The 12,928-nt window shown below is 46.3% G+C and overlaps 3 non-coding genes across 3 annotated transcripts; all 3 read right to left on the reverse strand.

Moving 5' to 3' along the window:
- Window positions 1–1,678: 1,678 nt before the first annotated feature.
- On the reverse strand, window positions 1,679–1,750 carry TRNAC-GCA (transfer RNA cysteine (anticodon GCA)). Its single transcript has one exon. It is a non-coding gene; the product is annotated as a tRNA-Cys (tRNA).
- Window positions 1,751–5,099: 3,349 nt separating this feature from the next.
- TRNAC-GCA (transfer RNA cysteine (anticodon GCA)) lies at window positions 5,100–5,171 on the reverse strand. Its single transcript has one exon. It is a non-coding gene; the product is annotated as a tRNA-Cys (tRNA).
- A 1,519-nt stretch (window positions 5,172–6,690) lies between these two features.
- Window positions 6,691–6,762, reverse strand: TRNAC-GCA (transfer RNA cysteine (anticodon GCA)). Its single transcript has one exon. It is a non-coding gene; the product is annotated as a tRNA-Cys (tRNA).
- Between the last annotated feature and the right edge of the window lie 6,166 nt (window positions 6,763–12,928).

The raw sequence follows: 12,928 nt of genomic DNA on the forward strand, positions 1-12,928 counted from the left end.
GCAGCCCTCAGCCCAGGGAAATTTGCCTTTTTAAAGTTATATGTTTTTGCCTTCCCCGCCTGTCTTTGTTTTCTACATTTTAAGTCAAAAGTAACTATATTGTGGTCGCTATTACCAAGGTTTTCCCGCACAGTTACATTACCAACCAGCTCTGCATTGTTGGAAATGATCAGATCCAACAAGGCATCACTTCTTGTTGGGTCCTCCACAAACTGGCCCATAAAATTATCCTGCAATAAATTTAGGAATTGTCGCCCCTTTGTAGTTTTAGCCAACCCCGGACCCCAATCTATATCTGGATAGTTAAAATCTCCCATTATTACCACTGTACCTGCCCGGGCGGCCCTCTCTATTTGTTTATGAAGCCGAACTTCTATCTCTTCAGTGATATTAGGGGGTCTGTAGATTACACCAAATACTATTTTTTCAGTATTTCCCTTCTTTTGTAATTCTACCCACAATGATTCCACATCCTCAGAATCATCACACACTATGGCATCGTTCACACTGACTTTCATACCACTTCTTACATACAGACAGACTCCACCACCTTTTCTGTTCATTCTATCCTTGCGAAACAATGTAAACCCCTGCAGATTAACCGCCCAGTCATGCGAGGAGTCCAGCCATGTCTCAGTGACCCCAACTATATCAATATGTTCCTCCAGTATCAAGTTACATACAAGTTACATACATCCAGTATCAAGTTACATACATTTAAAGCTCTCAATCATTCCAGTACTTCCAGGGAGGAAGGTGCTGAGGAAGAAGGTAGTTGGGGTGTGAGTGGGTGGTGGTGGTAGTTGGAGTGAAGGCAATGGTGATTGGTAGAAGGGGAGACCATTTTATTGGTATAAAAAAAAAAGCAAATAAAACCCCCAACCTTTTTATTTTCAACATCCCACATGCTTCAACAGACACAACACCACTTTTGGTAGATCCACAACCTAGAATCCTCCATTCTAGTGGATCACCATCCACAATGCCCCACAACACTCTCTGACCACTTACCTTGAAAGCCTCCTCTCCTCAGTCCATCGATCTCCTCCAGTCCCACTGCTCTCCAATCTGCTCTCCTTGACATCCGCTTGACTCAGTCAATCCATCGATATCTTTCAGTCCCATCATCCATGGCTCTCCGATCCTCCAGTCATCCCAGGTTCTCACAACCAATCTCATTTAACATCTTCCATCATCAGGATCTTCACAGGATTCGAACTCACAACCTCTGCGCTCCAAGGCAGCAGCTCTAACCACAATGCCATGGGAGCTGCTTGGCAACAAAATGCAGAGACCAAGGTCTTGTCCTGTTTTGGCACACAGAGTAACTGCACAGAGGAAGAGAGGAGAGGGTCTTGAGGGGGGGGGGAGATTTGAACCTTAGAAGTTCTATAGTTCTTTTCTGCCTGACCACAATGCTCCACCACTGAGCTATTGCTAAAAAATTAGCAATATCTGTACCTCAACATTGCAAATTTTTTGCAATAAACTACATACATGAGATATGGTTGAGCTGTAAAGAAAAAAATATGCATTAGCAGGCACTTGGATTTGAACCAAGGACCTCTTGAACCTCTGCGCTCCAGGGTGGCTGCTCATTGACTGGATGAGGCGATTTTCTGCAAGAAATTACATTTGTGGGATATGGTTAAGTTGTAAAGCAAAAAAAATGTGTGTTAGGGGGCACTCGGATTTGAACCAAGGACCTCTTGATCTGCAGTCAAATGCTCTACCACTGAGCTATACCCCCGCAACACAAAGCTTTCCAGTGTAAACCCACAGAGGGGGGGATTCGAACCTAAGTCCGAACTAGCTCTTCGGCTTGCCTGTACTGTTCCAGTCAAATGTATCTGAACAGGTGGGAAAAAATTATTTTTTTAAATCAACTGGTGTCAAAAAGTTATACAGATTTGTAAGTTACATACATTTAAAGCTCTCAATCGTTCCAGTACTTATCATCTGCGTGCCCTGCATGCCAAAAAGAGAGGGGGGCTCCAATTGTAGATATAGCAAGCCTAAGAAGTAGCTTGGTCTTAGGTTTGAGCCCCCCTTTGTGCATTTTCTCTTTTTGTCAAAACAACTGTTGCCAAAAAAGGAAAACAGGTTTGTTAGGTTCGAGCCCCCCCTTTGTGCATTTTCTCTTTTTGTCAAAACAACAGGTGCCAAAAAGTTATACAGGTTTGTAAGTTACATACATTTAAAGCTCTCAATCATTCCAGTACTTATCATCTGCGTGCCCTGCGTGCCAAAAAGAGAGGGGGGCTCGGATTGTAGATATAGCAAGCCTAAGAAGTAGCTCGGTCTGAGGGCCGAGCCCCCCTTTGTGCATTTTCTCATTTTGTGAAAACAGGCCAAGACCACTGTCATCGTCATCGTCATCGTCATCGTCATCGTCATCGTCATCATCATCGTCATCGTTACCAGTTTCCAGGTAGCTTTCATGGTCTAGTGGTTAGAGCTGCTGCCTTGGAGCAAAGAGGTTGTGAGTTCAAATCCTGTGAAGACCCTGAGGCTGGCAGCAGAGCATGGTGATGGAGTGAGAAATCAGTGGATGGTAAGTGTGTGTGTGAAGTGGTTGATGGTTGGGCATCGAAAAGTGGGTGGGGAGGAAGGTGCTGAGGAAGAAGGTAGTTGGGGTGTGAGTGAGTGCTGGTGGTAGTTGGAGTGAAGGGCAGGAGGCAATGGTGATTGGTAGAAGGGGAGACCATTTTATTGGTATAAAAAAAAAGCAAATAAAAACCCACTCCTTTTTATTTTCAACATCCCACAACAGACACAACACCACTTTTGGTAGATCTACAACCTAGAAGCCTCTATTCTAGTGGATCACCATCCACAATGCTCCACAACACTCTCTGACCACTTACCTTGAAAGCCTCTTCTCCTCAGTCCATCAATCTCCTCCAGTCCCACTGCTCTCCAATCTGCTCTCCTTGACATCCATCGATATCTTTCAGTCCCATGATCCATGGCTCTCCAATCCTCCAGTCATCCCAGGTTCTCACGATCAATCTCATTTAACATCTTCCATCATCAGGGTCTTCACAGGATTCGAACTCACAACCTCTGCGCTCCAAGGCAGCAGCTCTAACCACAATGCCATGGGAGCTGCTTGGCAACAAAATGCAGAGACCAAGGTCTTGTCCTGTTTTGGCACACAGAGTAACTGCACAGAGGAAGGGAGGAGAGGGTTTTGAGGGGGGGGGGGGAGATTTGAACCTTAGAAGTTCTATAGTATATGAACAGGTGGGAAAAAATTATTTTTTTAAATCAACTGGTGTCAAAAAGTTATACAGATTTGTAAGTTACATACATTTAAAGCTCTCAATCGTTCCAGTACTTATCATCTGCGTGCCCTGCGTGCCAAAAAGAGAGGGGGGCTCCAATTGTAGATATAGCAAGCCTAAGAAGTAGCTTGGTCTTAGGTTTGAGCCCCCCTTTGTGCATTTTCTCTTTTTGTCAAAACAACTGGTGCCAAAAAGTTATACAGGTTTGTTAGGTTCGAGCCCCCCCTTTGTGCATTTTCTCTTTTTGTCAAAACAACAGGTGCCAAAAAGTTATACAGATTTGTAAGTTACATACATTTAAAGCTCTCAATCGTTCCAGTACTTATCATCTGCGTGCCCTGCGTGCCAAAAAGAGAGGGGGGCTCCAATTGTAGATATAGCAAGCCTAAGAAGTAGCTTGGTCTTAGGTTTGAGCCCCCCTTTGTGCATTTTCTCTTTTTGTCAAAACAACTGGTGCCAAAAAGTTATACAGATTTGTAAGTTACATACATTTAAAGCTCTCAATCATTCCAGTACTTATCATCTGCGTGCCCTGCGTGCCAAAAAGAGAGGGGGGCTCGGATTGTAGATATAGCAAGCCTAAGAAGTAGCTCGGTCTGAGGTCCGAGCCCCCCTTTGTGCATTTTCTCATTTTGTCAAAACAGGCCAAGACCACTGTCATCGTTGCCAGTTTCCAGTTTCCAGTTTCCAGTTTCCAGTTTCCAGTTTCCAGGTAGCTTTCATGGTCTAGTGGTTAGAGCTGCTGCCTTGGAGCAAAGAGGTTGTGAATTCAAATCCTGTGAAGACCCTGAGGCTTGCAGCAGAGCATGGTGATGGAGTGAGAAATCGGTGGATGTTAAGGTGTGTGTGTGTGTGTGTGTGTGAAGTGGTTCATGGTTGGGCATCGAGAAGTGGAGAGGAAGAAGGTAGTTGGGGTGTGAGTGAGTGGTGGTGGTAGTTGGAGTGAAGGGCTGGAGGCAATGGTGATTGGTAGAAGGGGAGACCATTTTATTGGTATAAATAAAAAAGCAAATAAAAACCCCCACCTTTTTATTTTCAACATCCCACAACAGACACAACACCACTTTTGGTAGATCCACAACCTAGAATACTCCATTCTAGTGGATCACCGTCCACAATGCCCCACAACACTCTCTGACCACTTACCTTGAAAGCCTCCTCTCCTCAGTCCATCGATCTCCTCCAGTCCCACTGCTCTTCAATCTGCTCTCCTTGACATTCGCTTGACTTATTCCATCCATCGATATCTTTCAGTCCCATGATCCATGGCTCTCCAATCCTCCAGTCATCCCAGGTTCTCACGATCAATCTCATTTGACATCTTTCATCATCAGGGTCTTCACAGGATTCAAACTCACAACCTCTGCGCTCCAAGGCAGCAGCTCTAACCACAATGCCATGGGAGCTGCTTGGCAACAAAATGCAGAGACCAAGGTCTTGTCCTGTTTTGGCACACAGAGTAACTGCACCATGGAAGGGAGGAGAGGGTTTTGAGGGGGGGGGAGATTTGAACCTTAGAAGTTCTATAGTTCTTTTCTGCCTGACCACAATGCTCCACCACTGAGCTATTGCTAAAAAATTAGCAATGTCTGTACCTCAACATTGCAAATTTTTTGCAATAAACTACATAGATGAGATATGGTTGAGCTGTAAAGAAAAAATTATGCATTAGCAGGCACTTGGATTTGAACCAAGGACCTCTTGAACCTCTGCGCTCCAGGGTGGCTGCTCATTGACTGGATGAGGCGATTTTCTGCAAGAAACTACATTTGTGGGATATGGTTAAGTTGTAAAGCAAAAAAAATGTGTGTTAGGGGGCACTCGGATTTGAACCAAGGACCTCTTGATCTGCAGTCAAATGCTCTACCACTGAGCTATACCACCGCAACACAAAGCTTTCCAGTGTAAACGCACAGAGGGGGGATTCGAACCTAAGTCCGAACTAGCTCTTCGTCTTGCCTGTACTGTTCCAGTCAAATGTATCTGAACAGGTGGGAAAAAATTATTTTTTTAAATCAACTGGTGTCAAAAAGTTATACAGATTTGTAAGTTACATACATTTAAAGCTCTCAATCGTTCCAGTACTTATCATCTGCGTGCCCTGCGTGCCAAAAAGAGAGGGGGGCTCCAATTGTAGATATAGCAAGCCTAAGAAGTAGCTTGGTCTTAGGTTTGAGCCCCCCTTTGTGCATTTTCTCATTTTGTCAAAACAGGCCAAGACCACTGTCATCGTTGCCAGTTTCCAGGTAGCTTTCATGGCCTAGTGGTTAGAGCTGCTGCATTGGAGCAAAGAGGTTGTGAATTCGAATCCTGTGAAGACCCTGAGGCTGGCAGCAGAGCAAGGTGATGGAGTGAGAAATCGGAGGATGTTAAGGTAAGTGTGTGTGTGAAGTGGTTGATGGTTGGGCATCCAGAAGGTGATGGAGAAGTGGATGTGATGTGGGTGGGGAGGAAGGTGCTGAGGAAGAAGGTTGTTGGGGTGTGAGTGAGTGGTGGTGGTGGTGGTGGTGGTGGTGGTGGTGGTAGTTGGAGTGAAGGGCTGGAGGCAATGGTGATTGGTAGATGGGGAGACCATTTTATTGGTATAAATAAAAAAGCAAATAAAAACCCCCACCTTTTTATTTTCAACATCCCACAACAGACACAACACTACTTTTGGTAGATCCACAACCTAGAATCCTCCATTCTAGTGGATCACCGTCCACAATGCCCCACAACACTCTCTGACCACTTACCTTGAGAAAGCCTCCTCTCCTCAGTCCATCGATCTCCTCCAGTCCCACTGCTCTCCAATCTGCTCTCCTTGACATCCGCTTGACTCAGTCCATCCATCGATATCTTTCAGTCCCATGATCCATGGCTCTCCAATCCTCCAGTCATCCCAGGTTCTCACGATCAATCTCATTTAACATCTTCCATCATCAGGGTCTTCAGAGGATTCGAACTCACAACCTCTGCGCTCCAAGGCAGCAGCTCTAAACACAATGCCAAGGGAGCTGCTTGGCAACAAAATGCAGAGACCAAGGTCTTGTCCTGTTTTGGCACACAGAGTAACTGCACAGAGGAAGGGAGGAGAGGGTTTTGAGGGGGGGGGGAGATTTGAACCTTAGAAGTTCTATAGTTCTTTTCTGCCTGACCACAATGCTCCACCACTGAGCTATTGCTAAAAAATTAGCAATGTCTGTACCTCAACATTGCAATTTTTTTGCAATAAACTACATACATGAGATATGGTTGAGCTGTAAAGAAAAAATTATGCATTAGCAGGCACTTGGATTTGAACCAAGGACCTCTTGAACCTCTGCGCTCCAGGGTGGCTGCTCATTGACTGGATGAGGCGATTTTCTGCAAGAAACTACATTTGTGGGATATGGTTAAGTTGTAAGGCAAAAAAATGTGTGTTAGGGGGCACTCGGATTTGAACCAAGGACCTCTTGATCTGCAGTCAAATGCTCTACCACTGAGCTATACTCCCGCAACACAAAGCTTTCCAGTGTAAACGCACAGAGGGGGGGATTCGAACCTAAGTCCGAACTAGCTCTTCGGCTTGCCTGTACTGTTCCAGTCAAATGTATCTGAACAGGTGGGAACAAATTATTTTTTTAAATCAACTGGTGTCAAAAAGTTATACAGATTTGTAAGTTACATAAATTTAAAGCTCTCAATCGTTCCAGTACTTATCATCTGCGTGCCCTGCATGCCAAAAAGAGAGGGGGGCTCCAATTGTAGATATAGCAAGCCTAAGAAGTAGCTTGGTCTTAGGTTTGAGCCCCCCTTTGTGCATTTTCTCTTTTTGTCAAAACAACTGGTGCCAAAAAGTTATACAGGTTTGTTAGGTTCGAGCCCCCCCTTTGTGCATTTTCTCTTTTTGTCAAAACAACAGGTGCCAAAATGTTATACAGATTTGTAAGTTACATACATTTAAAGCTCTCAATCGTTCCAGTACTTATCATCTGCGTGCCCTGCGTGCCAAAAAGAGAGGGGGGCTCCAATTGTAGATATAGCAAGCCTAAGAAGTAGCTTGGTCTGAGGTCTGAGCGCCCCTTTGTGCATTTTCTCTTTTTGTCAAAACAACTGGTGCCAAAAAGTTATACAGGTTTGTTAGGTCCGAGCCTCCCTTTGTGCTTTTTCTCTTTTTGTCAAAACAACTGGTGCCAAAAAGTTATACAGGTTTGTAAGTTTCATACATTTAAAGCTCTCAATCATTCCAGTACTTATCATCTGCGTGCCCTGCGTGCCAAAAAAGAGGGGGGCTCGGATTGTAGATATAGCAAGCCTAAGAAGTAGCTCGGTCTGAGGTCCGAGCCCCCCTTTGTGCATTTTCTCATTTTGTCAAAACAGGCCAAGACCACTGTCATCGTTGCCAGTTTCCAGTTTCCAGTTTCCAGTTTCCAGTTTCCAGTTTTCAGTTTTCAGTTTCCAGTTTCCAGTTTCCAGTTTCCAGTTTCCAGTTTCCAGTTTCCAGTTTCCAGTTTCCAGTTTCCAGTTTCCAGTTTCCAGTTTCCAGTTTCCAGTTTCCAGGTAGCTTTCATGGTCTAGTGGTTAGAGCTGCTGCCTTGGAGCAAAGAGGTTGTGAGTTCAAATCCTGTGAAGACCCTGAGGCTGGCAGCAGAGCATGGTGATGGAGTGAGAAATCGGTGGATGTTAAGGTAAGTGTGTGTTTGAAGTGGTTGATGGTTGGGCATCCAGAAGGTGATGGAGAAGTGGGTGGGGAGGAAGGTGCTGAGGAAGAAGGTAGTTGGGGTGTAAGTGAGTGGTGGTGGTGGTAGTTGAAGTGAAGGGCTGGAGGCAATGGTGATAGGTAGAAGGGGAGACCATTTTATTGGTATAAAAAAAAAAAAGCAAATAAAAACCCCCACCTTTATATTTTCAACATCCCACAACAGACACAACACCACTTTTGGTAGATCCACAACCTAGAATCCTCCATTCTAGTGGATCACCGTCCACAATGCCCCACAACACTCTCTGACCACTTACCTTGAAAGCCTCCTCTCCTCAGTCCATCGATCTCCTCCAGTCCCACTGCTCTCCAATCTGCTCTCCTTGACATCCGCTTGACTCAGTCCATCCATCGATATCTTTCAGTCCCATGATCCATGGCTCTCCAATCCTCCAGTCATCCCAGGTTCTCACAATCAATCTCATTTAACATCTTCCATCATCAGGGTCTTCACAGGATTCAAACTCACAACCTCTGCGCTCCAAGGCAGCAGCTCTAACCACAATGCCATGGGAGCTGCTTGGCAACAAAATGCAGAGACCAAGGTCTTGTCCTGTTTTGGCACACAGAGTAACTGCACAGAGGAAGGGAGGAGAGGGTTTTGATGGGGGGGGGGGGAGATTTGAACCTTAGAAGTTCTTTCTTCTACGACATTCGGCAGCACAGAAGGGATATTCCCGGCCTCTTTTATTCCCAGTAGGACCGCCCACCTACAAAAATCTCAAACGAAGATTAACCAACTGGCAACAGACATACCTCATAAGTAGCCAACACACCTGCACGCAATTGTGTTTTTTTCTGTCCTCTTTTCTTCCTGGTAAGCGGTGTTCCACACCCTGTTTTTTTGCCCACCTGTAATACCTTTTTCTTTTCTTTTATTTTTCCTTAGGTTCTGTAAAGAAAGGTTTTTAATTAACACCAGTGTCCCAGCAGTTTGTCTGAGGGCCAATGTGGGAAACCCTGGCCTACCTGGTGTCCTGCCATCCTTACTGGCCCATGTGGGTGACCCGGGTGAGAGTAAGAGGCCTGGTGGCTAAGGCAGAGATGTTATGCCCCCTTCTTTGGATCCAGGATGTTGGGGAGAGCCTGGGGTGCTTTCCCCCGTATAGGCTTCATAACAGGAGGTGTTGGTGCGCTGCTGGGTGTAAGCTGGTGCCGGGAGTTGCGAGTGTTCCCTCCCCCTTCCTCCCCCCTGCGCCGGTAAGTATACCTTCTTTTCTCCTGCAGCCCGCCTGGATGTCCTTCTGCGGCCGCGCCGTGGATCGCAATGACAGTGCGCGTGCGCAGGAGCTGGGTCGTGCCGGAAGTGACGAGTTTCCCGGCGCGACCGGAAGTCGGGCTGTACGGAGTCGGCGGGGAGGAAGGACATTTAAACAGGCAAGAAGCCGGCGTTCGGTCTCCCGGAACGGAGGCAGCCGGACTTCTTGCCTGTAAAGGTAAGTGTGCACACTGTCACCAATGACGATTTTCTGATGCACACTGTCACCAATGATTTATTTTATGGCACACTGTCACCAATGGTGACTGAGGCACACTGTCACCAATGATGACTGAGGCACACTGTCACCAATGATGACTGAGGCACACTGGCACCAATGATGACTGAGGCACACTGTCACCAATGATGACTGAGGCACACTGTCACCAATGACGATGTTCTGATGCACACTGGCACCAATGTTGATATTAAAGCTCTCTGACACCTATGCTTTGTAGGTGCTCTCACCTAGGAGTTTGTGCCCTCTGACACCAATGATGATCAGGGGCACACTGACACCAATTATGGTTAGGTGCACACTGGCACCAATGCTTATCGCACCATTTAACTGCTGGACACTATTATTTTAGCCTGTACTTACATTGAAGTAACCTGACTGCACTAATCTTGGTTAGGACATCAGTATGATCTGTGTACACTGATTTGATGCCTGTTTTTGGGTCCTCTAGCACTGTCTATGTGAATTAACCCCTTAGAGGTCAGGCTGCAGAGTCTAGGTTTTGCTGTACAGAAGGTTTTTAGCCCTAGTAGAGCGTACTTCTTGTGAGGGGGTCTGTCTTGGACTTTGACGTGGTGTTTTGCTTACTCCCTCTGTCTGTATTCCTTCCAGATGTCGAGCCTTTCTACCCCTAGGAAAAGGAAGTCAAAGTCTAAACACAGACTCTGCGTCTCCTGCGAGCAACCGTTGCCTGAGGATCAGAGGGGTGATCTGTGTAGTACCTGCAAGCATCATCTCAGGAAGAAGCCCGCTGGACACAAGTCTCTATGCGTGAGTTGCCTTCAACCTTTACCCCCTAATGCCAGTTCTACTGTGTGTAAGAAGTGTTCTGAGCCTCAGGAGACTGCCGACTTCCTTCAGGAGGCGAAAGGTTTTTTCTCTTGGTTTAAGGAGAGTTTCGGCTCCACCTCTGAGCAGGCCGCTAAGAAATGTAAGCTAAAAGAGAAGAGGCAGTTAGTTGTTAAATCCCCTTCACCGCCTATCACTACTGACACCTCCAGTGTTTCAGAGTCGGATTCAGAGGAAGTCGTTTCTGAAGACTACTATCTCTTCAGGAAAGAGTTTGCTGATAAACTAGTGATTGCAGTGAAGGACATTGTTGAATCATCTAAGGAGAAGGTGGCAGCTCAGGATAAGAATAGTCTTTATTATTTTCCAAAGAAGGTATCCAATGTGTTTGCAGCCCATCCGGTGTTAAAGACAGTGATGGAAAAGGAGTGGAAGAAGCCGGAGCACAGGTTAGAATTGGGGTCCAGGTTTCGTTCAGTTTACAAGCTGGATCCAAATGATTCAGAGAAGTGGGAGAACCCAGCCAAGGTAGACACACCAGTGGCTAAGCTATCTAAGAGTACTCTTCTGCCTGCAGATGATACCTCTATTCTGAAAGACCCTCCAGATAAGAAGATGGATACTCTCCTGAAGCGTACTTATTCTTATACAGCTGCAATGACTAAAGCGGCCTTATCCGCAGTACCAGTTGCTCGGGCCTTAAGAGTCTGGCTCAGTCAGTTGAGCAGGGACATAGAAGAAGGAGTTCCCAGAAGGGAGCTACTGGAGGAAGTCGCCACCCTGAAGGTAGCAGCGGAATTTTCCTGCGATTTCCCGCTAGATGTAACCAGAGTCTGCGCTAAGAATCTTGCAGTTTTAAATTCTGCCAGAAGAATTGTTTTTCTTAAGCCTTGGCCGGGCGAGACCTCTTCAAAGATTAATTTTTGTGCCCTTCCCTTCGAGCCGGGTTTCCTGATAGGCTCCCAGTTAGAGGATATTTTAGCTCCAGGCAAGGAGACGAAGGAGTTAAAATTTCCTTTCTCAGAAAAGAAGAAGTCCTTTCGTCCCTTCAGGGTCAGGAGGTCTTTTTACAAGAGAAGATCCTTTCAGGACAGAAGATCCACTCGTCGCTTCCAGAACAGCAACAAAAGAGGGAAGCAGACGCAGTCCAAACAACCCAGGTCAGAGTTCTGACGCCAGGCTCCGGGATACTGTAGGGGCAGGCTGCTGAGACATCAAGCAGCCTGGCAGAAGATTACAACAGACAGCTGGGTCTTAGAAATTATCTCTATAGGTTACAGCCTAAATTTCCTGGAGTGTCCTCCAGAAAAGTTTCTCTTGAACAAGAGCGATGGGGTTATGCAGTCTCTCCTACAGGAATTCTTGATGAAGGATGCCCTGGAGCCAGTTCCGGTGAACCAACTAGGACAGGGGGTGTACTCCCCGATCTTTCCTGTCCCAAAGCCAGGCGGCAGATGGAGGCTCATAATCGACTTGCGATACCTAAATCGATTTTTAAAAAGAGAAAAGTTTCGCATGGACAACATAAGATCCGCCACCACTTTACTCCAGAAGGACGACTGGATGATTACCTTAGATCTCATGGACGCCTATTTACATGTCCCGATAAACCTCGAGTCAAGAAAATACCTCAGACTCGCAGTCGTCCATCATGGAAAGGTGGAACATTTTCAATTCCGCGCTTTACCCTTCGGCCTGTCTTCATCCCCAAGAGTATTCACGAAGGTAGCAGTAGTCATTGTAGCAGCCCTAAGACTACAGGGAGTCCAGATCGTGCCTTATTTAGACGATTGGCTGCTCGTTGCAACGTCTCAAGATCTTCTACTACATCATCTGCAGAGGACTCTGAATCTCCTCCAAGAGTGTGGTTTTCTTCTCAACAAAGAAAAATCAGACCTCGTGCCTGCAAGACGGAAGAAATTCCTAGGCCTCATTTTGGATTCGTCCGCAGAGAGAGTCCTCCTGCCACTGGACAAACAGATGAGGATTATACAATCTGTCACAGATCTGATTCAGACGCCGGTGATGCAGATAAGAACAGCGATGAAAGTTTTAGGACTGATGACTGCTGCCATAGAGGCAGTACCATGGGCCAAGGCCCACATGAGAGAACTCCAGACAGAGATTTTGCAGGTTTGGGATCGTCGTCCAGAAAACCTTTCAGCCCCGCTGTGTCTCTCACCTCACACACGATCAACTCTTCACTGGTGGTTAGACAAGGAGAATTTGTCACGAGGCAACTGCTTCAGACTACAAGATCAGTCTATAATTACAACAGACGCCTCAAAGTTCGGCTGGGGAGCGCATTACAACGGTCAGTGGATCCAAAAATCCTGGTCTCCAAGAGAAAGACTGTTCTCCTCAAACCTGAGGGAGCTAAGAGCAATAAGATTAGCAGTGATGCATTTTACTCCCCTTGTCAAGGACACTCCAGTGCTGGTCCAGTCGGACAACTCAGTCTCAGTACATTACTTGCGGAAACAAGGTGGAACAAGGTCTCAGGCTCTGCAAAACGAGTGCAGCATGCTCATGAACTGGGCCGAACACCATCTCGCCTCGCTCTCGGCGATCCACATAAAAGGGGAGCTGAACTACCAGGCAGATTTCCTGAGCAGGTACACCTTGAACCCCAA

The sequence above is a fragment of the Hyla sarda genome, chromosome 1 (genome assembly GCF_029499605.1).
Source record: "Hyla sarda isolate aHylSar1 chromosome 1, aHylSar1.hap1, whole genome shotgun sequence".
Taxonomy (NCBI): domain Eukaryota; kingdom Metazoa; phylum Chordata; class Amphibia; order Anura; family Hylidae; genus Hyla; species Hyla sarda.